Below are 22,859 nucleotides of genomic sequence, written 5' to 3' on the forward strand. Positions count from 1 at the left end.
CTTCTTTTAGGAAGATATAATGGGTCAAATGTCTTAAAGGCATGCAAATCCCCTGGTAAGGGTAGAGTTACTTTCTGCACTCCCACATACATAGCTGGTGTTGTGATCATCTCTTCCACAGGTGTTCAGTGCCTGGACACTGTGCATAAATAGGTTTTAACCTTTACCCAAAATCCTTCCAAATGCACTTGATTTGTAGCAATGGCAGCTGAGGATTAGGAGGAACACAGCCTTTCATATGCGCGCACCATATCCCCTCTTTTCCCTTGCTCAGGGTCTAGACTCCAGTTGCTGGGCTATTTTGGCTGCCTTACTTCCTGCCCTTGGTTAGCCATACTTGTTAACACAGCCAGAAATCCTTATTCTCATTAAAGGTAACAGGTTTAGGGGCATACACTTACTTTAAGCAATTTATGGCTCTTCAGTTTAAAGCCAGTGTTAGTGACAATTAGCCTTTGGCATGAAGAAAAATAACTGTGAGGCATCATGGTGCTTATTATACCTGTTTAGGGTGCCGTGCACACTCTTCAGAAGCCTCTGTGGGACTCTCATGCTATATTTAAAGCATCCTGTAACTTAGGAAGCTATTTTGAATTGGAATGAATGCTGCATTTACCTCAAGCTTCTGGAATGGGGCATGGTATCCAAAACTCCAAAAATACTACATGTAACCCCAGATTCTTGTACATAGTGCCAAATCAGAATGCTCTGGTATTAGGGTGAATTTGGGTTGCCTTATCTTGATCCTGGGGGTCACTGGGACCATCCTGCTCTATTTGAGAATGTCAGCATTCTCTCCTTACCTAGTCATAGCTGGTTCAAAAACGGCCAAGGGCAGTTGGTACTATGGCAGGCGTTTAAAAAAGAAATAGGCAGCCGAAACAAGATGTTCTTTTTCATCAGGGTTGGCCAAGATTATCTACTCTAGGAGATAAATGGGTAGACTTTTTGCTAATTTTTTGACAGGCATTGCAAAATACAAGTACGTTTCTGACCTACTGTCAAAATCGCTTTCCTGTCCAGAAGATTATCTCAGTTGTTTTCATAAATTATTGAACAAATTATTCAAGATTAAATCCTTCTGGTCAGCTAAATGGGGTGGGGCAGATGAGGATCTCTATTACATGGCTTTTCTTTCTTGTTAACAAGAAGTGGTCAAAAGTCTGTTAAGTGTCATCAGTTGTTTGAACAACAAACCAAACCTATTTGAACAGCAGTCTCAGTTTAATTGCCCTCTGCTTCTTTTCAGTGTAACATTTCTAAAATTAAAATGTGTGCTGTGTTGGTATATAGTTATCAGTAGTTCAGGATGAGCACACAGAGTAGTGGGTAGCAGGCCATTGAAAGAAAGCCCCTGACAGAAAGAGTCGACCTAGTGAAGGATGATGGAACTGTTTGACTGTTTCATCCCCAAGACATAGCAGAACTATCCTCTTTTGATGGAGGAACTACCTTACACTTGAGAACTGTATGTCTTAGTTGGCTGCAAGGATAAGTACTGCTGTTGCTGTGGTCTGTGGTCATGTGGGAGACCCCTAATCCTGGCTCTTTGCGTTCATCCTTGCTCCATGTGGGATGGTACTCTGCTGTCTCCTCCTTCCGTATGCGTTGATGTAAGGCTGCAGGAAGGAGTTGGCTGAACAGGACACCTTATGAAGGTTCGCAATTGCTCTGTGTGTAGCTGTGTGGTTTCTCTGATTATATATATATACCCTGTGTCGGGGAACCCATGCTGCAACTAATACCAATGTAATTTCTGCATTGAGAATAGAGTATATGCCCACTGAGAATTCCTGAAAGAGACTTCTCTCCCTTTACAACCAAGTATCCTATGGCCTGCAAAATGATGGTTTTGTCCTGCTCATCAGTGGTTCCCTTTTCCTACATTTCTGTGCTTAAGTTTCTGCAGAGCTTTGCTTGCTCACCCTGCAAATTGTTATTTTAGACTGTAACCTTAAACTTTTTCTCTGAAGAAAATGTGCTGAGCATAGATAGTAGGACACATTAATCTTCTTGAAAAAACAAGAACCAAAAAGACCTCAAGCAGATAGTATTCTGTAAGGTATTCATGGCAAAACACAGAATATGTGCATCTTTTCTAAGGCCATGAGGCTAACATCATTTACTTCATTGTATTTCTAGAAAACAGTCTTTAGGTGACCTAAAGAAATAGGCAAGAGAGCAAGAGTTGGAAAAAAAAAAAATCTGCCCTATGAGTAACATAATAAGCTTTTGTGGAGAACGTGCCAAGTGAAGATGTGCATGTATGCGTATGCCCTAAATGACAATGGAGTAACCCCCATGACTCACATCAAGAAGGCCTGGATCTTCAACTAGCATGGATCAAGTATTTCTTCTTTTATGCAGTATGATAATGTGTTTCAAGCTTCAGGAGTCAGAGGTGAATAAAGTGGCGGGAGAGAACAAAGCAGAATAAACCTTCTGTAAGTTCTGTACAATTTGTGCATTCAGTTTTAATTTCAGATCAGTTTCATCTAGACCCAGTTTTAATTATTTTCCTAGTGTGAATGGGAAGAAGTCTGATTTACACAAACAGGGTTCTTGTTTGGAAGAATATGAAGTGGTTTTAGTTTTTCCCAGCATGTGGGAATATTCTTGGCCAACCCCGCCCCCCCCCCCCAAAAAAAAAAACACAAAAAATCACTTCCACAATATTGAAGACATATTTATTGCAATATGATTGACAAGATGAGGAGGTGGTATATCATTTCTTTGCACATCAAGGGACCGGCAGCAAATGAAACCAAAACTAGAACTTAGCTGCTTTATTTATCCCTTGAACAGATGCAGTACAAGCAGCTGCAATAAGATCTTTTATACATTCCACCCATGATTCCCTGGTGTTCATGTGTCCTAAAGACAACCTGGAAAGGAGGCAGGACACTCGGTTGTAGAGCGTTGCATTTTATAAGTACAGTGTGAGATGCTGATCCTTCCCATGAAGAAGGAATTCAGAGCTGGATCTGAGTTTCATGCCATTTGATTATATGGTTAAAAGTATCTCTTTCTTTTGCCACTCTGAGTGTTTAGTTTGATTACTTAATGTGGTCTCTAACTTTTTTTGTTTTATTAAAATTCTTTGTAGGCCAGGAAACAGCACAAAGGGGTAGTTTTAATATAACACTTATGATTATTTGCCTTAAATGAATCTCCAAGCTTGGGAGGCCAAGGAAGAGCTCTGACCATGTAATTGGTTGTGAAGCCCCTTTGTTCAATGTGCAGATAAAGGGTTTAGGAAGAAACTTTGCTTGTTGGCATTTCATTTTAGAACATCCACCTGGATGACAGAAGTCCTTACTTTTTTATTTTCCCCTAAAGCATCTGCTGTTGGATACTGTCTGTGTAGTGGCTATCTAGGTCATATGTTCACAGTAGTATGAAACTTTCTTGGGATATACTAATGCTGTGAAGAGAGATGCATTGAAAATACTCTCTAAAATACTATCTTTTCCCACTGCAGAGAACCAATTTTACAATAACAAAATGTGGAACTAGCAAGAAAATTATCCAAATTGCCAAAGTCTCTTTGATAAAAAGAAGAACGTACACACCATCTTCTGAAGCTGTTTCTATCTTCCCACCATTGCTACCACTACATTAATGTGATACTCAGTAAAAATTAGTTTTCACTGTGTTGTAAGAGAAAAGCATCTTTTCTGGCTAAATTCTAACACCCTACAAGAGCTGATAGTGACCACCTTGAAAAGGCAAAGTTGACACATGTGTGCGTTAAAACTTGAACAGGGGAAGTTTAGATTGGATATAAGGAAGAAGTTCTTTACTGTAGGGGTGGTGAGGCCCTGGAATGGGTTGCCCAAGGAAGCTGTGAATGCTCCATCCCTGGTGGTGTTCAAGTCCAGGTTGGACAAAGCCTTGGGTGATATGGTTTACTGTGAGGTGTCCCTGCCCACAGCAGGGGGTTTGGAACTTGATGATCTTAAGGCCCTTTCCAACCCTAACTATTCTATGATTCTATGATTCTTTTTTAATATTTATTTGAATATTTTCATAAACTTACTTAGTAAAGCCATAATATTAAAAGCTCAAAATACCTATTTTTTTAAAAGGAAATACGAAATCAAGTAAAAGCATGTTTGTTTAGAAAGATATCAAACCCTAAGAAAAACTGACGAAGGTGGTGACTTGCAATGTCCTTCATCCTTTTTTTTTTTAGCTTAGTTTTACACTTTTTGTTAATACACAAGAAGTGTTCTCCCTATTTTCCTCCTGAATGTATGCTGCCTGTCACTTACGTATTTATCTTTGAATGCAAATGGCGTATAAAAAAATAAATTATTCTGTATGCTTGTGATGAACATGTACTCTTTAATATATATATATATATTCTTTCTCTGTCATTTGTCATGCTATGACTTATATTTTGCCCTGTTTATCTTGCTGTGCTGCCAGAATAAGTAAATATCTAGGCTGTTTTGATTGTATTTTTCTACTTTTTGTCAGTTTCATTTCTTTAGTATTTAAGAACATGGATTTTTCTCCCAGCTGCAGTGCTTTGTTTCTTTTTGCTAATCTTTTTCTATGCATTGCCTAGTTAGACAACAGTTTCGATAGCTGTGGATATTTTCTTCTTGGATGAATTTGCAAAACTTGTCCAACAGGCTCAGCATCTCCAACTGAACTTGTGGGCACTACTGTGAGAGCAAGGACAAATAACCATTGGTTTGACTGTGCCTCGTGTGTCCTCTTTTCCTCTGGTGACTTGTCAGAGTGACCTATTGCAAATAGGCTGCACTGTGACAATTCTCAATTTAATTAGATAGAGAGTGCCATGGCTTAATGTTTAAGGAGAACTGTCTATAAGCTGTACTTTAATAGTATGAATCTTAACCTCTGTTTAGCTTTGAAATACAGCTTTCGCTTCCTGTAATGCCCAACATTGTCTTGAAGTTTAGTGGGGTTTTGATTTTCTATTCTTCTCCAACACCTCTGTCCTCTGGGTATTTTTATGGCTAATTTTCATTGCAAAGACTAGTGAGAGAGAGAGTAAGACAGGTCTTTATATTTTGATTAAAAATACATTGTCTGTCTTGTGATATGAGAACATCATATTAAAGTTAACATGGTGTCCTTCTAGCTTCACTCCAACCCAGTCTTAGTCTTATCATAAATGTAGCTGTATCTTCTAAGTTGAACCCAAGTAAGAAGTAACTGCAAGGCTGGACAAACTGCATGAATACTGGAAATGTAGGTATATATTCCATGACAGTGAGGTTGCTAACAAATTATGTACATATTAATGGATATCTAGGATGCATGTGGAAATGACTGGTAGTTTTTGCTTTCCCTGTTGTTCACTGTCAAAGCATTTGACAGTATTCTGCTAGGACTGGGATAGTATATTGGGTGTTGTATTTGGATTGAGTAACGTCAAGAGAAATGCCAGGATCAAGTCTGAAAGAAGAAAGAGCATTTGAAGCCTATGTACTGGCATAGGACCGTAAGGAACGAGTTTGAAGCCTTGCTTGGTAGCTTTCCTGCTATAGCAATCCTCCTATTTTAATGAACACAAGATTAATCTGTTTTAATTTAAACAAGGAAGTTTGAAGCTTGGAGACTAAATAGCCCTGCTTCCACTTCAGTGCTTGCTCACAGTATTTACATTGGGGTTTAGAACAAAGTTGATTTATTTGATGTTCATAGCAAGAAGGAATGTTCCTCAGTAAAAGTAATAAAAAGCCAAACCAACACCAAAAAAACCCAAAGGGGGGAATTTGGCCCTGAAAGAACCAAAGCTATTCAAGTCATAAAAGTTTAGGTAGAATATCATTATATAATTAAAGAATATTTTGTTTACACATATGTCAGACTGAGTACATGCCCAGTTCTCTGACATGCCCAGTTCCAAAAGTCAAATCTTATTTTTTTTTTCCCCAGTTTTATTGACGTATGAACGTATTGACTGAGTGAGATGCTACTGTTGGCAAGCCTTTGATGAACACTCCTGGAATTTCATTGCAGGAGCCATGACTTCTGTTTTATCTGAAATCTCACTGGCTCTTGATGACAGACAAACTCTGTTTTTAGCATTGCACTGAAGGTCAGGCAAATGACTAGTTTCCAAATAGAGTAACTGAAGATACTGGAACAGATTTATTCCTGGTATAATTCCACTAGTTCTGTGAAGCTGCAGGAGAAATATATTTGTGAAGAGAGTCTTACGAGTTGAAGTACAATATCGCTGTTCTCAATCACTTGTGTGTAAAAGGTGATTGGAAAAACTGTCATTTAATGTATAGTTAAAATTCCTTTTGCAAGAGAAATGCTGTACTCACTAAGATAAGAATAATGCTTTTAGTTGGTATACTCCAGCATAACTCCATTAAGGAGAGTGGGCACCATAGAATGTGGTATTTTTTTCTAGTATCTGAGAACCTATCTCTAGTTTTTTAATCAGAGATGAAGCTGAGGTTTTCTGGCTGTGTATGTATTTTATGATTATCTAGGAAGTGTATGCACTGCTTAGGGTGCTTTCCTAGTAGCATTTGGGATGATTCTATTATTTTTCATAGATCTTTAATTTTAGCTACAGTTTTGGCATACCTCAAGTCTATAACCTGACTATCTAGCAGACTAGTAGGATATTTGACTTAATTTTTACAAGTTATCTATGACCTTAATTCATATACAAAGCAAAAATTTGATTTTTCAGATGGATCAAGAAAAGTCAATAGTAATTTTTGAACATGAAAACAATACTGTTGTACCATTGCTCAGGTATTAGGAAAGGAAGAATCAACATCTTTGTAGAATGACATTGCAAAAGCTACTAGAATCTGTGAAAAATTTCTTGTGGGAGAAACTTTGTACAGATCACAACCACACTGACTGTTTCCAAATCATTGTGAGAAGTGAAGGAGCATAGACATGCTTATGGATACAAGAAGTGTATGTGCGTCAGCAGGAAGGCATAGCTGTGGCCAATGAGGGGCTTTTTATCTCCTATGTTGTTAGAGTGAGTTGGTCAGTGTAGGTTGGGGACATAGAAATTCAAAGATGCAGAGAGATCTTTTGGTAAAGGCTTTCATTTTCTATGCCTCTTTGTGCCTGAAGGACTGGAGGTACCTTAATTACCAACATTGATTGGTGCAAAAATTCAAGATCAGGTTTTCATGAAGAGGACATTAACAAGAATGTGAAAGAGATGTAAAATATGTTTACATTTTGTAAAATAGGTGCAATTACCATTTTTACAGTGGTGTGGCAGAAATGTATCATTTAAAGTTCAAACAGCATTTTTTTGTACTTTGATTTTACTTTCACCAAAAGCTTACACTTCAGTGATCTTTTCCATTAGAAGTGGCAAAATACTCCTTTAATGACAGATACCCTGATGACCATGAAGTACGAACTACTGTTGCCATGAAGAGGCAGGATTTCTTCAGATTCAGTTAGCTTTGACTCTTATGCTGTACCCTGAAGGCTCTGCTTTTCCAAACCACTCACAGCATATGCTCTTTTCAAATCCGTCAATCCTACACTTGCTCTATACCCTACGTTCTAATGTCAAAGCAGATCTATGTTCTACTTGTGGCACCTGCTGTAGCACATACTTCAGCTACTTTAGGGTAGTACTAAACATACCACCATACTTACCGTCCTGTCAATGTAGCTGTGATAAAGACCCTTTGGAAACTGTATAGCTTCACCCTAAAATAATCATTTATCATAACTCATAAGGGAGAATTAATTGACATTTAGTACACGTAATAATTTGGATTAGTGCCCTTCATGAAACAGCCATGTACATAAGTACAGGCCGCATATAGAAGTAACTTCATTTTTAACACAGCAAATCAATTTCTGTTACAAATAAATTCCACTTTAAAAAAAATACCTAAGACAGTCAATATATTAGCAAGTGCTGTTGCACTGAATACTCTTAAGTCAGGCTTTGGAAACATCAGTCTGTATTACTAAATACTGAAAGTACTATCATAGCTAAATTACAAGTTTATAACAAAAATAGATCAAACTTTGTTTACTTTACTAATATTAACATAGTTCAAATGATGGGTTAACAAAATAGTGTATTAGAAGCTTATTGTCCACTATATAGAAATATAGTTCTATGTGTGTCCTGTTCTATGGACACTTTGTAGCTTATACAAAAACATACACATCCCTCAACCTCTTTGGCATATTGCATATTATGATTGGATTTGAGAGTGTGCCCTATCTACACATGGATGTTTCACAGCTGATTGTTGTATCTATTATATAAAGCTAGAATGGGAAACAAAAGATGGTATTTGTTGGGCTTTTTTGGGTAGGACGGGGGTACTTTCTTAGTATTTACTCATATTTACCTCAGAAATTTCTGTAGCCATCCTTTCTCCCCCCTGAGATAAGTGTACAACTCTAAAATCCAATCTCTCCTAAATCCATTACACTTATATTTTTCTTAAATGGATCTCCATGCATCATAGGTTTGTCATGACAAGGATTTGCTTAAGTGAACTTCAGGTAAATGTAGGTAGATCCTTTTGATCCTATGGACCATTCTTCTCACTTGCTGCCACTAACATGGACTTCTTGTCTGCATTCTGCCAACACAGGCATCTTCAAACTTTAATTTCTGGAATTTGGGCATATATGTAATTCAAAAAGTTGCAAAGATTGTGTGCTTTGAGTGTTTACACACTGGAGCAGAAAAGGACTGTCTGATACACATTGACTTTGCAAGATGGGAGTTATGTGTGAGTCCTGCCAGCTTTCTTGTTTTGTGAAGTGAGTTTGCTGTGGCCCTAGCCATAGTCATTAGACATGGGTCTAAATGGTAGAGGTGAGATGGACTTGCAAGTTGTCATTTTTGGTAAGAGCAGCAGGGAGGTAGCTCTTCAGGACAGAAGGAAATGGGGACGTGAACACTAGGCTGCCCACAAACTTGGTTTTACTTCAATACTCGTAAAACCAGCAAACATTAACATAAAACTGTAGAGGGAGTAGAAGAGCTTTGAGAACCCTGTTGTAAATTAAAGGTATGTTGTCCAAATGTTATTTGAGAAGAAATCATTGATATTTTGCCTGAGGGGAAAATGCAAACTTTTGTTTACCATTGCCAGGGAGCTGTGCAGTCATTTGTAGTGCTACAAAGCAGTTAACAGAGAAACTGAAATATTTGCATCTTCTCTGAAGGGAATAACTTTGTGCTAAGTAATGGGGAATTGGGACCATAATGTTTTGCTGTGCTAAAGCTTTATTTCTAATGTGTTGACAGACAGCACAGAAAAATAATATCCCAAGAGACAGAAGTTCTCTGGTCTTTCAGGCAAACAGGCTGGGGTCATGGGAGGAATATGCACAATGGAATTCATTTCTTGCATCAGACTCCTTGACTCACAAACTTCTGAACAGCTTGATTCACACCTTGGGGAAAGTGCTTGTAATCCTGTTGTTTCAAGCTGTTAATCATAGAGCAGTTCTGGTCTTTGCTGTTCCTTCTTTAGAAGCGTTTAACCACTTTCGATATTCAGACTTCCGGTTCTTCATTCTGGGGTTTTGGTTTTGTTTTTTTGTTTTTTTCTTTCTTTCTTTTCTGATGGCTGATTATCCGTTTACTTACTAATAAAAGCATAAGACTTTCTAATTACACTGATACAGCACAAACAGCGCATGGCCACCTTATCAGTCTTTACATAAGATGGGCATGACTTGGTGTCATATCTGAGTTGCAGCCAGCAAAATTTCAGATTGACAGCCTAGTGCTTTTACCCTCTGGACTATCGCATTGCACATTGTTACAGGGTCATCCATGATAAAAAAGGATAAGGGACCTCCAAAGAGACATGACTGTTACCTTATTGTCTGTGGAGCTTTTACCTCTGTGCTACTACTGCAAATCTATTCACATAGACTGCAACAGGTGCTAGAATTATTGCCTAGACTACAAGGGCAAGTAGTATAGAGCTTGAAGTCCGTGCTTTCATGTCAGTTCTGTTTGTGGCATCACACAGGGTAGCAGAGTTAGATGAGATGATGTTAGATGTTTTGAAGCGGAGAGTGAAGACAGTGTCTTGTTCTTCTCTGTCATAGCCAGAATCTTGTAAAACAATTTTTATCTTTTTATCTCAGCTTCTCCTTTTTTTCTGTTTGCATTTTTATTAGGAGCTCATTTTAATAACCGGGGGATTTCTTTATACAAGTCTTGTGTACCATTTGGCAAAAATACTGCTTGACATCTCGTTTGTCACTCTGTGAAACTTGCTGGTTCTTTATTTACAATACTTGTATTACCCTGAAGTAGAGGGCCAGGGAAGGCCTGGGCCCTCTTGTGCTAGGCACTGTATATATGTCAAACAGACATGTCAGTGCCTCACTGTTTAAAACCAGAGAATTTCCTCAGATTTGTGGTGTGTCTCCATCAGAGAAGAAAATTAGCCAGATTAATCTAAACTTATATTTACATTTTCTGTGTGGTTGATGCATATAGCTTTAATATCAGCTACAGTTTATGCTTTATGTCTCCCTTTGCAGCTTCAGAAGTCACTCCAATTTGATGATAAAATTTTGGTAGTAAAATGCTATTTCCAGTAGCGACTCAATGTTAAGATGGACTAATGTAAGTCTTTTTCTAGTTCTGACTTTGAATAGCTGTTGAAGAATAGCATCATTATGAAATTGTTGCTTTGTAGCTATAGAATAGGAGGTTGATATAACTGGAATAGAAATTACTTTTACTTCAGTGTATGCTGGACTAAGTATGACTCATTGGTATGATCTGGATTTATGAAGGAGCTCTTTTCTGAGGATTTTAGATAGGTGATACACAGGAAATGGAAACAGAAGGTAGAGGGTGAATTTCTTTCAGTCCTGGAAATGACACAAAAAGGCAGAGGGGAAGGCCATTCAGAAGAAAATGCCTGTCACCAGCTGAGAAAACCAAATGGACATAATCTGTGGTACTATTTAAAATAGGTTTAGTAAGAGTTTGGGAGCATCTTTGGACTTTATTAGGCAATTATATATAAAATGCATGTCTTGCTCCCCTGTCATATACATATGTAATCTTACAGTCTATTGAAAAGTTGTTTAATTCTATAAATAGAAAGCCCATCCTAGGATAAAGAGAGCTTACTAATACAGCTCCATTTGGCACTTCTGTCTGTCCCAGAAATATCCCTAGCTGCCCAGTAGCCATCCAGGCATTCTTAATTTTCATTTATTTCCTGTTCTTGGTATCTGAAGTAAAAGCCTCCTGTTGTTAAATAGGTGCATATTCACTTTGAGAAATTTTTCTGCTGCTGTTGGTGGTTAGAATAGTCTTGATGTGAAGCACATCTAAGTTCCATCACTGACAGTTTTAAAATATTTTCTCTGCAAACATAATTCATGAGACTAAGCAATGTTATTGAACAACATGCTGTGAGAGAAGGAAGGATACTGAAAATAGGAAACAGATGAAAAATATAAAGTAGAGAGGGTGGGAGCCAGTCATCCACTAAGTAATCTCTTGATTGAAGAGGTTGTGGAGAAACTTGGCTAAGACCAGACTCTGACAACATATTAAAACTCCAAAACTCCTACAGACTTTGTTTGCGCATGGCTGTACAGTTCTGAAAAATATTACTGTAAACATTACACAACAGAGAGCTTTCATAATTCTGTCAGTCATATTTCTGGTTGGATCTGAGATTTGCATGTTGGTATTAGGGAATACATCAATCTTTAAAGACATTTTTGCTTTATGCAGTCCAAAATGTCACTTTAATTCAGCCATTCGGATGCTTGCTTGACAAAACAGTGATGAAGCTCATTGTCATGCAGTTTAGCTATGTCCTCATTTGAGATCAAAGTGGAGGGTTAACTTTTTTCTACGTGTTCCTTTCATTCCTCATTTGCATCAGGCAGATAATGGTTTTACTAGCAGCAGGAATCCCTATTAAAGTAACTGTCATATTTTGTCATCTACACAATTCATTGTTTAGCAATTCATTTGGTGCAAGATGAAGGAAGAAAGACAAGCTGGGCACAGAAAGCCAAACTACCTTAGACTTCATGAAATTCTGTCTTGGTCAAACTGCAACCTTACTGTTGCCTCTTCCAAACCAATTATTTTGACATGCTCCACTGCAGAAGTTACAGTGTCTAACACAGCCAAGGAAAACACTGTTAAGCCAAATTCTGAACTTGATTGCATTCCTTCCATGGACTTAAATAGATGTCCTGTGAACATTTATTCCATAATAAAATATGCAATCAGATTATCATAATTAATGTATGTACCTTGGACTAGGGGAGGAAAATCCCTAATTTAGACATGCAAAATTTTGCAACTCACTGTGGCTAGGTGTGTAGCTCACTACAACCTCTGCTTCTGAAAATAAGTCTATAGTTATCAAGGAAGGAATAGAGACAAAAGTAGAGCTTTGAAATGGAAGTAAAGCACCCTGCAGAATAATTTTGCTCTGCAGCTTGACGATCCATAAGGAGCTGTGCTGTGAATCAAAGATGAATGAATATCGTAAACTAAGAATCAGAACCGTGTTCATCTAGATAAAGCCTGGCTAATTACACCAACCAGAGTAATGATGTTTTTCATACATAATTTATGCACCTAATCTTTGTTACCCAAGAATATTTATTAGATATGAATGTGTAAGCTGATTTTGAAATTCTACCCTAAGCTCCTAAACCACTGATCATGCTGCCAAACTGGTAGAAATCCTTATGATCCACTGTTACTTTCCTCCCAAATATAATTAACTACCTGAAAGAAATAGGAATGAACAGAGGAATAGCATTTGTCGGAGTACGTGTAAACAGTGTGCTTCAAGGCCTTACCTGAAACATTATTAAAACCTGCATGCTCTGGAAAAGTAATCCTGCCTTAGCTTGGTGCTGCTTGCACCAGTAAATGGTGAACGCCAGATCTAGATGAGATAAAACAGCAGAGAAGCAGAGTGCCCAAAAAGGAACTGACAGAAACATTGCTCACAAGTTTTACAGGTAAAAGTATCACTAACCAGCAATGTCAGTACCACAGGCAAATCTGCAGGCTGTGTTTTGCAGGGTCCTTTTGGTTAGATAGAAAGTGTTCATTCACAGTTCATGGTGCTTGCTTTGCCTTCTGTAACTGAAACAATGGAGACTTTCCACTGGATCCTCTGGAATGTAGTACAAAGAGCTGAAGAATTTATTAAGATGGGACACACCCCACTTAGCATTCCTGATGCAGACTGAAAGCTCTCTAAACCCCACCTGTTGATCAGCAGGGTGAGTAGCTCAGAAGGTGAAAGGCTTCTCCACAGGAGCATGTCAGCTGGATAGGAAATACTAATTAGCCTTCTCTTCCTGCCTTAATACCTTCTTTCAAGTGCCAGTTACCGGTCACAGTCTTTGCACATTGAAATCCCACTCCATACACACACGTGCTGCATAACTCCTTGGGGATGCAAAACCTGTCGTCAGACAACAGATCAGCTTGTCCACAAGGCAGTGCTTACTCTGTGTGCCTGAAAGACTGTTGGGTGAATGTTGACAAAGTAGGTTATACACCTGGTATTACCGCTGGCAAGAGGTCCAGATGGCATTTCTGTCACAACAAGAAACAAGTTCTGTGAATGTCAAAAAGTTTCGAGTTTTCCTATTGTAGAAGTAGTCCTGTGTAGAAGTCGTCTTATTTTTCTAGCAGTATTTGGAATATGCTGCTGAGTGGGATGGTCCAATAAATATGCTTTACCATTTTAAAAAATTGTGGAGGGATTGGGAATCTAAATAAATAATTTTCCCTCTGCCAAAAAAAAACAACAAACCCAAACCAAAAAAAAAACAACCCCAAACCAAAACAACCCAGTAGTTTATCCAAAGATAATTGAGGCTGCTTGAACTATGCACTCTGCTGAATGAGATCACAGACTCCTGCCTTTATCTGGAATGAAAATTCCCCAAGAACAGCTTTTCTGGTAGTAGTTGGGAATTTTTTGAACCATTTCAGCCCAAAATAGAAGACATGATGTGATGAAGGTGAGTGGCATTGTTTGGATCTGCATACACAGGTCAATTTAAATGAAGAGTCATTCACCATGGGCAAATTAAGGTTAACTGGCTATGGTTATTAATTTATTAAAGCTCTTTCTAAATAACCTGCTTCTAAATCAGCTTCTCAAACAGCTTCTAAGATTATGGGACATTCTTGTCAAAACCTTGATTCAGTGCACCCTTCTTGATGTTGCATTTTCTTAACTTAGCAGTATTTTTAGATATACCTTTCAGGATGTGTCGGCTCATAAACATTATTGATGTTTAATGAAGACTTTCTCTAAGTTTTCAGAACATAATATCTTTGTCTTTTGTGTAATGTTTTTTAAAATATTTTTACTTCAGATTCTTGCTAGGAAATTGTACAGGTTGGGAAGGGGAGCTGATGAAGCAGTACTCTGTGGGGAAAGAAGACTATCAGTCCAGCTTTGTATATAGCACACCCAGCTGATCTGACTTCTTTCTGACCAGAAATTAAACAAGCTTGTGAGCCTTAGAAGAGCCACTCAGGGTTTACTTGGCCTCCTGGTTCATCACAACAAGCTTGTGGTTCATAGGGGAGAGAAGTCAAGTAGATCACTGAATCCACCCATGTTGCATTAGTAGTGTTAGTAGTCACTGTATTTTTCTCAACAAATGGTACTGTTTCAATGTTACTTTCAAGTCTTAAATAGCCTTTAGCTACAGACAGTAAGTAGTTTAAACATTACGTTTCTATTATTTCATTTTTTTCTGTAAACAGGAAGCCACTCTAAAGTCACATAAAAAAAATGATATTGTACAGTTATGGAAAATTAGTATATGGAAAAAAGACAAAAACGTACTTTGAAAACTTTCCGTCTTACTATTGCTATGTGCCCTGAAGCCACTGTGAGATGTGTGGGAAGGTACTCAGCTACATTTATGCACTATAGGATTATAAAGCTGATGGATGTAAAATTCACTTAGAGGGATGCTTTTACCTTTAGAAAACCATATATGTCACTAGCTTGTGCTTTGTCAAATAAAATCGGGGGGGGGGGGGGTATTATACTCTGCAAGCTTTAAGTGGGACATTTTTGAAGATTGTTGTACCCACCATCAGCACTTGCATCGTAACACTATAAAGTGCAGTCCTTGTCTTCAGCCATATCCACATCCCTCCTCAGTAAAGATAAGCACTAAACCAAGATGCTTCCTTTTTAAAAATTCAGGTTGTGTTGCTTTTAATTATTATTCTGCTAGTCTTCACAATCTTCAACATAACAAGTTTTCCTTTTTGGATTTGAGATTACGTCAGTGGTTCAAATTATTTCCTGTTAAAAAAATGGGGTTCCTGTGGCTTCGTAAGGGAAGTGGCATCTCTGTGATCGATTGAAAAGCTAGGAAAACAAAGCTTAAGGTATTACATTTTAACACATAAAAAAAAGAACATCTTCAGTCTATAACTTCCCTTGCTTCCTGAAACATCCAGCAATTTACGTACCTGTTAAACGTGACAAGATTGTATTTTAACTGCCATGTCTCTAAATTTCCAGGGATCCTGCTGGGATGCCTTGCAGGATGTTGCATTATGCGCTAAACGCAATACAGCATATTACAGAAGAAATTTGCATTGCACTTTCTCAGAGGAACTTTGCTTCTATTCTTTTTTTATTCACTTGGATCTTGAAAGGAGTTCTTCACTTTCTGAAGTCTGAAGCCTGTGCTTTTGTTTATTCTCTCGCAGAGCATGGATGAATGCTACACGTACAAAACAGTTATGGATAAGGACAGTGTTTGAGTAATTGATGCTATATGATGGATGGCTAATGCTGGGCCATCCAATTGAAACAGATCAACATTGGGCTGTATGGCTCCTTAAAAGTTTAGATGTAAAAGTAATGGCACAATACCTAACGTCATTCTTGCAAATTTAATTCTGATTTGACATCTCTGTCACCGTGTACATGTGCTGTGTTTCGTCCTCTTTCATACAGATGCCTATGTGTATTATACTATTCTAGCATCTGTAGGCAAAGCATGGAATTGAATACCACATACTTATGGTTTAGAGGCAGGACTGCTATTTGCCGTCAAACTGGCAGTTTGTGTTTTAGTGATCAGAGGAAGAATTACTCCCCTGGTATTCTGATGGCCAGAAACAAAAAGAACTCAATAAACAAATGCACATTTAAAGAACAGTTATATGTAAGCCTGTATCAATGTAATAAGTACCCTAATTTAAAAACACACAGGAGCAGAAGAGTCACACATCTGTCAGATCAGTGATAGAACCTCAGGACTTACTCAAAGTCAAAGCTATTTTAAGTTGCTTAATATCACAGGTGGCTGCAGGCCACTAACTGCCAAACTGAAAGTCACAGTATTGTCTCAAATGCCCTTTTAGTCAGGGCTTATTGTTGCTGAACCAATCAAAAGCCCTTCAAAGTTATAAAGCATTGCAGTCTTAGTTATATACAATGAACTGCATTAAGCAGAATGAACTTGAAAGAAAGAGCATCTTACCATAGTGGCCAATAGCAAAAGACACAAAGCCCTCAGTTTATTGCTAACGCTTGTAGGGGGAGACAAGACAAATTGTTTTTGTATGAGGAGGTGAGAAGACTGCACAGAATGTAAAATTAAGGAAGCTGATTGCTGTGAAAATGTGAAAGGCTATATTGATAAGTGAGATCTGCCTAGTTGAAACACAAAGAAACATCCTACCTTATGAAACTGCCTTGAAGTTAATTAGAATTTGAAAAAGAAGTAGGGAAGAGGAAGGGGAACCTTTGAAGAAACTTGGCAGTTCCAATCCTGCAAGCACTTACAAGCTGAGTGTTACTTTGCTGCAGGGAGTTGTCCTGCAGAAGTCAACAGAACTGCTTAGGCACACGGCCTGCCAGAGTACTAAGGATCAGTACCTCAACAGTCTCAGTTTTAATTTGCATTAAGGTTATTAAAACTTGATACCAAACAACTTACTCATTTGTTTCTTAAAAACTGTTGTAACAAAACAATCAAGGTTTGTTATTATATGACTCACTTCTCTGCTTCCATTTCACTTGTGTAAGATACATAGCACACCCTATCTTGGCACAGTATGTGATGCTAACTGAGAATAGACTGAATAGATCTAACAGCTATTTTTAGATGAAGATTATGAAAAGAGAGATTACTATTAGTCATACCACACAAGATTTAGAGAGCTGCATAGTTTTATAGCTATGCCAACACATCTCACTAAAAAGCCGCATCCACATTTTTACTCTCATCTGTATAGCTGGTGTACATAGATGAGTTATGCTTCTAACAGGCTAAGCTGCAAGATATTTCTTTTGTAACAAAGGGCTGAAAATTTTTCATTTAGGTGATGTGGAGTTGGGGCAAGGAATGGAATAGATCTTCCTTCTAAGCAGGAACCAGAGCATTCACGCTCACTCTCGAGAAATTCCCCAGAAGCCTTGTCTAGGGCAATCTCCAAGCATTGGCTATATACTTCCTGTTATTTCCCAGCTGAAAATCTTTTACATTTGGCTTATTTTCATCACCTGGGTGTATGTAGCTTAGCAAGAAGGACCAGTTGTCAGTCTTCTTCCTTGAAGAACTTATATATATGAACAGCAGTCTTAAAAAAGCATTAAGTAGAAGGAAAATTTCTGGTGTTAATTGAGGTAACATTCCAATGTGGCCTGGCATACCTGAGACTGAGGTAAGCTGGATAGCCTGAAGTGCTGGTAGCCCTTCTGTTCTTGTAATACAGCTTTCAGTACAGGGTGTCCTGAATTGTAAGTGTTTTGACTGTCTGCCCCATGGAATCTCTGTGCTGCTGTAGCATCATGTCTCTTAGTACCTAAGAGAGGTAGATTAAAGCTATTTTGGGTGTTCTCACATGTCTTGTAATCTCCTTTCTTAACTACAGATGAAGCATAGCCTGAGAGGCCACTTGAGAGTGTTTCTGCAGCTTGCCAGGTCAGCTCTGTTTAATATAAACGGAAGCCCTTCAAGGTGTCAGTGGCATATTTTGCAGATGCCATGAGTGTTCATTTAAGGCAGGTTGTCTCATTAAAAGCAAAAGCAGAAAGGAGAAAAAAAAATTAAACCCTGGTAGTAAATTGAAAACAATGAGACATATTATTGAGGAAAATGGTAACTGCAAAAAGGGAATTTTCTTTAGGCTTGGTTAGTGATGCAAGAAAAGACTTTCATTTCCAGTTTCTTGCAGTTCTCTGTCTTTACATTTATCAGCTGACACTGAAAGGTGTAAAAATCACCATCAAAGATAGTCTACACCACAGAGCAAACATACCACTCTCTAGGCAGTTTCTTTCTCTGTTCCTGTTTCATGTCTTCTGCTAATGTGTCACATGAAATGGTGTATTTTCTGCCTGTGATTTGTCCTACTGGGTTTTATTTCTTTTCTTTGCTGTTTTATTGAATTGTATTATATTTTCTAGGAAAATCCATGATTTTCCCTTTCAGCAGTATTATAGAAAGTGACACAATTAGATGCTCAGAGGGCTGGAGCACCTGTGCTATGAAGACAGGCTGAGAGAGTTGGGCTTGTTTAGCCTGGAGAAGACTTGATGGAGACCTTAGGGCAGCTTCCAGTACCTAACGGAGATCTACAAGAAAGCTGGAGAGGGAATTTTTGAAAGTGTATGTAGGGATAGGAGAAGGGGGAATGGCTTTGAACTGAAAGAGGGGAGATTTAGGTTACATATTAGGAAGAAGCTCTTTACTGTGAGGGTGGTGAGACCCTAGAACAGGTTGTCCAGAGAAGCTGTGGTTGCCCTATCCCTGGCAGCATTCAAGGCCAGGTTGGATGAGGCTTTGAGCAACTTGGTCTAGTGGAAGGTGTCTCTGCCTGTGGTAGGGGATGTGGAACTAGATGATCTTTAAGGTCCTTTCCAACACAAACCATTCTATGATTGTATGATTTAGGAAACATTAATATACATTTCCTCAACTTGTTCACAGTGGTAGAGGAACTGATATGTCTTCAGTCCAGGCATAACTACTTGTATTCATATGGGCATTCACCAGTTCAGTGTGACTGTACTGGGGTGGGGTTTCAAAGCATGTCTTTCCTCATTTCAGTAGGTCGTGCTCCTATTTGCTAAATGAGGAAGCTAAATGAGCTGGCATGAGCCTCAGTGCTTAAAAAGCCTGTGAAGGCTTGTTGGAAGCATCTGTACAAAAATCCACTTGGAAAATGTAATGGGGAGACTTAAATGCTGTTTTCTCTGTAAAGGAAGCATATTTTCTAATAATCCTTATTGTCCTTTCATTTTCTTGTAAGAGCGTATTATAGTCTACTTTTGTAAAAGTGTATTATACTGTATTTTCTTTTAATATTTTCTTCTATTCCAGGGATCCTGAAAAGAAGAGAGTATTCACTCCTAGTGCTTTAGCATATGTCTAAGTGCTAGCAAATACTTGATTCTCTGAAAAGTGGAAAATATAACTTGTTGATTTTGGGGTTGGGGTCAGGAAGGGGTCAGGCATAACTCAAGTTCTGATTAAAAAAAGATACCCTAGCTAATGCTGCAAGCTACTGCATTAACACCTCTCAGTTCTATAGGCCTCCCTATGTATTTTTGTCTGACTTGTAAATGAGTTCCTTGGGGTAGGAAAGCTGTGTCCATCCATCTGTTTGTACAAGCATTCTTGTTAGTATTTTAACACTCAGCCATCCAAATGATGCCTGATCCCTATTCTGTCCCCCTCTGGAGTGTAGCTGAGCGGGCTTGGGTGGGAACACTTGCTGTTCTCAAGGTGGTGCAGCAGCTGCACTTTGTACACTGCCTCCCAGAACTCCTGCTAAGTAGTAGTTACTCTGAACCCAGTGCAGACTTAATGTTTAGGGCACAGCTGTCACTATCGTACTATATATTCACCCAGTATACAGATCTGCTCACAACAAAGCGTAGTAAGAATTCTCCATAGCGCATTGAAAGCAACATGTGGTACTTCCAGAGTGCCCACTTGCTTTAAGCTGGGAATATTGGAAGTCAGATGTCTGCCTCATAAGAAATCTGTGAGGGCTGAAAATTCACGTATCTGAAGCAGCAAGTGTTCCTCTGCTTTTCTGAGGGAAAAATACATGGCTTCTCAAGGCGAAGTCTGTGCTTGGGCTTGAGGTGCTAAAGCAATGCTGTTAAAACTAGGTGTCAGTGGTATCCTGGCTTGGATTTTGGAAATTAGTTGGCAGAAATAGCTATACCCTGACTCTCTGGGGAAGATATCACTGTAGCCTCGAATAAAGGTGTTTGCAGCACCTAGCATCTGAAAGCTAATGTTGTAATCCAGAGCAAGTGAGTTACAAAGGTTTTCTGAAATAGTTCTGTCTAGATCTTGCCCAGAGAAGTTCTAAGAAAAATACATTGGTGGTCAAATTGGAAAATGCATATTTGGTCTAGATAGTACTGTATTTCTTTACTTTCATTACTGCTGTTAATAGAAGAGAGGCTGAGATGGGGGCAAACTAGAATTTACTGTGTAGACAGATCTGGATTTGCAGTCTGTTTCCAAGAGTTAATTATCATTCACCCTTCATTTATAAAAGTATTTTTCAAAAGCTTTTTAAATAGAAAATAATCCTGAAAGATTTCTCAAAGACACAGTGAGATCTTCTCTGCTTGTGATTATATTTAGTAAATTTTCAGTGGATCAAAGATGAGTTTTCAAAGGAAAATACCAACAGATAAACACTTTACATTCCATTCCTTTCTGCTGGATCTTTAAAAATGGGAACAAGATAGTCTTGAATGTGCCTTGGCACTTCATATCTGGCTGTTCTGTATCCATCTGTACACTGGTATTTTGTCCCCAACAATTACTGACTGTTCTTAATGTCTGCTGCAAACACACACTGTGGGTTCACTTGAAAATCTCAGAGAAGTCTGTTAGCTTCTAACTAAAATAGGTGTAATTTTGTACTTTGATTTGAATGTTTTAAACAGATTACACATCCAGGCTCTTTCAGTAACTGTATAGGTAGGTTTGCAAATAATCCATATTCTTCATAGGCTTCTGAATTCTGTGTACTTCACACCATGCAGGTCAATGAAATTACATAGCATAGAAGCTAATGTTTGTATAATAGGCTGGGAAAACGATGCTTGTAATACGAGTCTCTCGTTTCTACTAATCTCTTTCTATGAGCGTGCATTAGACAGCAGAATAAAACTGCATAATTGAAACTACCAGGAAGCATTTTCCCCACTGCTCAGTTTCTTAACACCAGAAAAATACATCAGGGAATGGCGCTGCCATCATCAGTCAACTCTACTTTGCATTAGAACATTGTATCTGTGGCTGTCCTTCACTTGGAAAGCATCGAGTTCTGATTGGTTTTATCTGTAATGAAAAGGAATAGAAAGCTGTCTCTTCCAGTCAGATCAGTTCTGGGATGTTTTTTACAGTGCCTAATTCCAAAGTAATCTCTATTTTTATGTAGAGTGTCCAAGTATTCAGGGTGCTGTGTTCTAGTATCCCGATACTAGAGCCTGTGTTCTAGTAAGATGACAACTGCTATTGTCAGATTACACTGTCAATTAGACTGCCAACATCAATACTGAGCACCTTTAGTGGGTTGTTAAGAAAGGATTTTTTTTCTGTTTTTTTCTTCTTTATCTTTGTCAGGGGAAGAGAATAAAGAAGCAGTCTAGGGAATTGTTTTGGAACGACTTTTTTAAGTGTTTGGAGTTCATATTGGGGAAAGGTAGGTTAAGGAATTTCACTTAACGTTTGATGATGAAAAGTGTGTGGATTTGTGTTGGGTTTTGGTTTCCTTAGGAATTTAACTTCCCATTTGTCTGGCTGAATTCACAGGAGAATTTTGGCTCATAATCAGACACATCTTTATTTTATGTTCAATGTGGTGAAGGAACAGACTTTTTGACTGTAGCCTTTGCTGTAGTATTTTAGATTATCCTAGGGTTTTCTTAGAAGTGAGGAATATAGGGGAGTGTCTAAAAATAAGAGCAAAGACCGATAGCTTATGGCCATACCCTTTAAGTACTGAGTGCTGAAAACAGAGGACAACTCTAATGTGCTCACTAAAATCTGATGGTATGTGAAAGCTTTTCTGTTTTAGTTGGAGTTCCCTAATGGAGTCAAGTTTCATTAAGTAGCTATACCGTATCAGTGTCATCCTGGTGCAAGCAGAGATGACTGTGTAAAACTGAGGTCAGGACACTGTCCATTCAGAGAGCATGCAGTTCACAAGACATCTGGAGGTAACAAAATGTGATGCCATAGTGAATGACCAGACCTTTTGAGCTGTTGTCTCAGTAGTTGGGTTTGTAGTTGAAGCATTGCGGCTTATTTCTAAAAGTGCTGGTCTGCCTTTGGAGAGTCAGGTCCAACAGGTTGATGAGGTCATCTCGGGTATATAGTAATCTGTCTTGGTAATGGAGCTGTAGTTGTATGTGGGTAAGGGTAAGCAGAATGGTTTTCTGTCAAGCTTGCTATGAAAGATGCAAAGCATGTCCAAGGCCCCTCACACACATTCATTTTCTGTCTGCTCAATATAATGAATCAGTTTGGGAAAAACAGGGTTTAGGAGGAAAAATACAATAAAATCATGCAGCAGTTCATTCGTTTTCTGCTTCTGAGTAATGTATCTATATAGTAATCCAATATAAATAGTAATTGTTATTTCCTTGAGGAGGAGATAGTATGTGGTAAGGGAACCACTGCATTGGGCTTAACCTTTCAAAATGGAAGTAATAGCAAGTAGATGTTGTCCTGAAATGTGAGTTAACTTTGAGTGTAATTTCTGTAAATTTTGTTGTTCCACCCGTACAATAACAGATACAGCTAATGTTGTATCTATTACTGTATTTATTTCTTCATCTATTCCTTATTAAAAA

General features: G+C 38.3%; 1 protein-coding gene across 13 annotated transcripts in view; it reads left to right on the forward strand.

The window, feature by feature from the left end:
• Positions 1-22,859, forward strand: part of LDB3 (LIM domain binding 3) — a 124,735-nt gene that overhangs the window by 15,896 nt on the left and 85,980 nt on the right. The gene's annotated exons all lie outside the window — the stretch shown is intronic.

Source organism: Pezoporus flaviventris, unplaced genomic scaffold, assembly GCF_033815535.1.
Source record: "Pezoporus flaviventris isolate CSIRO_AGI_PZ_B2104156 unplaced genomic scaffold, CSIRO_AGI_Pfla_v1 ptg000001l, whole genome shotgun sequence".
Taxonomy (NCBI): Eukaryota; Metazoa; Chordata; class Aves; order Psittaciformes; family Psittacidae; genus Pezoporus; species Pezoporus flaviventris.